Genomic DNA, 4,919 nt, shown 5'->3' with positions numbered 1-4,919 from the left:
GCGAACACGGTGAAACCCCGTCTCTACTAAAAATACAAAAAATAAAATAAAATAAAATAAAAATTAACCGGGTGTATTGGCGGGTGCCTGTAGTCCCAGCTACTCCGGAGGCTGAGGCGGGAGAATGGCATGAACCTGGGAGGCGGAGCTTGCAGTGAGCTGAGCTTGCAGTGAGCTGAGATTGCGCCACCGCATTCCAGCCTGGGCGACTGAGTGAGACTGTCTCAAAAATAAAAAAAAAAAAAGCAGAATTTAAGCAAGGTATTAAAACCCTTTGTGCCTCAGTTTCCTTGTCTAAAACTGGGGTTAGTAATAAAAGCTTTTTAATACGTTTGTTAAGACTAGAGCAGTAAATATTTATGAAGCACTTAGAACAGTCTCTGACACATGGTAAGTGCTTTGAAAGAGTTTCCCATTATTCTCCTAGGACTGTAGCAATATCCAACTTAATGTTTCTGGAATCTCTAAGTCCCAACAGAAAAGCAAACATGTCTCTCATATCAAACAAGTATCATGTCATTCATTTATGCATTCGTTCATCAAACATTTATTAAAAATTTACTAAGTTTAAGGTATAATATTCTTCACATTTTTAGATAGTAACTCATAATCTTTTTTTTTTTTTTTTTTTTGAGACGGAGTCTCGCTCTGTCTGTCAGGCTGGAGTGCAGTGGCGCGATCTCCACTCACTGCAAGCTCCATCTCCGCTCACTGCAAGCTCCGTCGTCTCCCGGGTTCACGGCCATTCTCCTGCCTCAGCCTCCCGAGAAGCTGGGACTACAGGCGCCCGCCACCACGCCCGGCTAATTTTTTTGTATTTTTAGTAGAGACGGTGTTTCACCGTGTTGGCCAGGATGGTCTCGGTTTCCTGACCTCGTGATCCGCCCGCCTGCGCCTCCCAAAGTGCTAGGATTACAGGCGTGAGCCACCACGCCCCGCCGTAACTCATAATCTTAAAAGACATAGGTAAGAGTGCGTTAGTCAGGAGCCCAGATGATGGTAACTGGATTGGACTGGGAGGGGTAGAAATGGTAAAAAAACAAAACAAACAAAAAACAAAACCAAAAAAACAACAAAAACCTACTTTAAAGGAAAGTATATCTATTTAACAAAAAATAGAGTAGAAGATACACATAATACTCCCCATCAATGAGGATTCTAACGTTGTCTTAACTTCTCTTGTAATTGTAATACTATTTTCCATGTGACAGTGGTGGACCGATTACTGTATTTGCTGCCTCAATTTTGTTAAACATGCTTATTTAAAAGAAGGATGTATAACTCAATCAAGAATACAATTATTTCTTTTATTCAACTGATTTTGCGCTCTCCATTTTATTTCCACTTAATGAATTTGCCTGACGATCTTGATGCACATGTGGAAATTTTGCCTTTATAGATCAAAAGCTATCTCAAGTATTGGATTGTAGGTGTTTTTGTTTTTTTAATTTTATTTGTGAATTTTTACAATTTCTACCTATCTACTCTGATTCAGGTACTATCATCTGGTCTCCCGACTAACATAATTCACTCTTAAATATGGCTTTTAAGATTATGAGTCACATAAAAATGTTGAGCATCATGTCTTGAACCTAGTATATTTTCAGTAAATATTTGATGAATGAATACACAAATGAATAGTGTACTACTTGCTTCATATGGAAGACATGTTTGCTTTCCTATGAGAATGTGTATATTTCCCATCCTCTTATTTATTTATTTTAATTTTTTTTGAAACAGAGTATTCTATTTCATCACAAACACAAAAATCTGAAACCCCATTTTTGAGCCATCTCTGTATGTAATAAGAATCCGGCCTGCATCTGTCAGTGATAGAGAGTACAGTAAACTAAGATGTCCCTGAAGAGGCCATAGTGTTGACAAAATTCAACATGCTGGTGGAGTCTACACGAACACAGGAAACAAAGCTCGGCCCTTCCACACAGCTGTCTGTCCTTGCAATGACTTCGTTTTGAGTCAGTGTCTCTTCATGCCGCGCATATTCTCCAATGTCAGCTTGGTGAAGTACCACAATCGCCACGGGGTCTACTTTTCTTCAGTCTTGTGTAGATTTTGCTGCCACCCCCAAACCCAAAGGGATGTCTGCCATGGAGTACACCACCACTCCCCAGTACTGAGAAGTATTTTCGGTGATTTGACCCAGATCATATTTCAATACATGGTTCCCAAAGACGAAGGACTGCTCCGCACCAGGCTTTATCCACACTTTATAGTTGGCATAAGGTGCAAGGTAATTCAGGGCTCTGACGTGAACCAAAACTTGTGGGTCTTAGTGAATTTTCTGAAGCAGGTCCCCGGTGACGCCAGCTTGTCCCCGGAGATATTGGCATCCAGCTTCATAATCTCCCTCACATAGTACACCTGGTCATTGTGCAGCCAGAAACAGTAGGTGCCATCGGGTTGGTACACCAGCAGCTGAAGAGTCTCCCTGATGTATTTCCCAGTCTTCTTAAACATGACACGGGTCTCCTCTTCAGTCAAAGTCCGCATTTTCCCGCTGGGTTGGAACACCACATCCTCGTACCTCGGTCTTATTTATTTATTTTTAAGAGATGGAATTTCGCCCTGTTGTCCAAGCTGGAGTACAGTAGTCATAGCCTACTGCAGCCTCGAACTCCTGGGCTCAAGTGATCCTCCTGCCTCAGCCTCTCAAGTAACTGGCACTATAGGCACACACCCACGCTTTTAATCAAAGTGTATTATCTTTGAGTTGTGTTTCTTGTAAATAGCATAGAGTTGGGTTATGGTTTTTAAAAATCCATTTTGACAATTTCATTTTTTAAAAAATCTCACTTTATTGAAGTCTGACATATAAAAGAAGTTTTTACATATAACTTGTATATATAAAATGTATACTGCTTGATGAGCTTAGGGAAAATTCCTATTTTAAAATTAGTATGTTCAGATCGTTTACATTCATGTTATGATTGATATGTATGGATTTAGATTAATGCTACTACAAAATTTGGTTGCTGTTACTTACTTTTCAGAGTCTTCAAATACTTGTTCTTGCCTTCTGTCCAGGGTTTGTAATTACATTCAGTGTGAGAAAAGGTGTGAAGCATGCTTACTCCTTCTTACCTGAAACTGGAACTCTGGGGATAATTATTGTTAGAGCTCCTCTTAAATCTAGGGATCAGGGTCCAAGTTTTTGAATCTTACATTAACATTTCTTTTTTATCAGATCACAATCTCAAATTTGCTTTTAAAAGCTATTTTCCTCCAGCAATTAAAACAGTGCTCTCCAAAACTCCCAGGATGGGCTGCTCAGAAAACTCTTCGCAGTCCACTGCTATGGTTTCAGGAGTTCCCCGCAGTTCGGAGACGCTTGAGGTGAGCATTCATGGTGTAGACTTTTCTAACCAGACCAAACCAAATCTTTAGATGGCCAGTGTCACCAAATAACTGCATCTATTAATTTTTTTTCAACCAGTGTTTTTAAAGCACGTATTATGGGTCAGGCTCTGTTCTAAGCATTGGGGATGTGGTAGTGAACAGAAAAAGGTACTTGCTCTAGTGGTGAGGGGGAAGAAATAAAGACAATAAATATATAGATGTATGACTGAATCAGATTAGTTTAAGTTAGTGCTAAGTGATATGAAGAAATAAAATCAGGGTAATGGGCTAGAAAGTAATGGGGATGAGAAGGGCAGAATAGCCGCTTTACCCAATTGGTCAGAGAAAGCCCCTCTCGAAGGTGACATTTGAGTTGAGGCCTGAATCTTGATAATAAAAGAATCTGGTGAGGAAAAGAGAAATAAAATTGCAAAGACTTGATCTACTTTTTTTTCTACCTTTCCTTCTGCATTTCTGACCACAGAATTTAAGTCTGCACGAGGAAAGAGTTTTTTTTTTTTGCCAACAGCTGGGAACCTTAATTGAAACTCTAAGTGTGTAAACTAAACGTACAAACCTCAAACCATGTAAGCTACCCCACAATTACACTGATATAACTCACTCCCCAATATTTTTTTCTTCAGATCAGTGATACCCAAATTCTGGCCCAATATTAAGGGAATTTGGACAGAGTTTTAGCTAGGTATAATGTTCTGAATGAGGGAGTCAGATCATCAGATTGTAGATAAGAAATCCAGATGTACTATTCCATTCTTTCACAAGAGACACTAAAACATTATTTGCATTTAAATCTCATTTTGAAACTACCATGAAAGCAAGCATGCAAAGACCACCTGTGGACTGTAGATGGCAGACTATACCCACAAAGTAGTGGCTGAATCCTCTGCGCAACCTCAGAAACATTTGGGAAAGACTATGGGCCCCAGCTTCTTGTGTCACAATGATTAGACCATGCAAAGGATCTATAACAACAATATTTACAAGTGTTGGAACAATGGGAAGTTTCTATATACTGATAGCTTTGAAGTTACCCCCTCATGGTAACGAGACATTTGAGAGGCCCTGCTCTGAGAAATACTATTTTCGTGACTAAAACATCCCAGACTCAGCCCTATAGGATGAAAGCTAACATGTGGATCTTACAGATACTGACAGTTGTCTGTGATTAAGACTGTTGAGAGAAAGCGGGTGGAGTGGGGGGGTCTTTGGAGTTCTTAGTACTTTCTAGATTGAAAAACAGTATTTGGTGCACTCAAGAAAAGATAGTAAAACTTTCAGAAATGGCATTTTTATAAATGGCATGATTTTGTGACATCAGCCATTTGCTAGCCTTGGGATTCTGTTTGGTTTGATCTTAGAAAAGTACACTGTATGATTCTATTTATATGACTGCCTCGAAAAGACAAAATTATAAAGATGGAGAACAGATTAGTGGTTGTCAGGAGTTATGGGTAGGGGGACGAGGTGACCAAAAAGAAATAGCACAAGGGATTTTTTGGGGGGTGATGGAACTGTTTTATGTCCTGATTATGGTGGTAGAT

At 39.6% G+C, this 4,919-nt stretch overlaps 1 pseudogene; it reads right to left on the bottom strand.

The window, feature by feature from the left end:
* Positions 1-1,849: 1,849 nt before the first annotated feature.
* Positions 1,850-2,511, bottom strand: LOC102120442 (60S ribosome subunit biogenesis protein NIP7 homolog pseudogene; annotated as a pseudogene).
* Positions 2,512-4,919: the final 2,408 nt, after the last annotated feature.

The sequence above is a fragment of the Macaca fascicularis genome, chromosome 2 (genome assembly GCF_037993035.2).
Source record: "Macaca fascicularis isolate 582-1 chromosome 2, T2T-MFA8v1.1".
NCBI classification, from domain to species: domain Eukaryota; kingdom Metazoa; phylum Chordata; class Mammalia; order Primates; family Cercopithecidae; genus Macaca; species Macaca fascicularis.
This window is presented reverse-complemented; position numbering and strand designations above follow the sequence as displayed.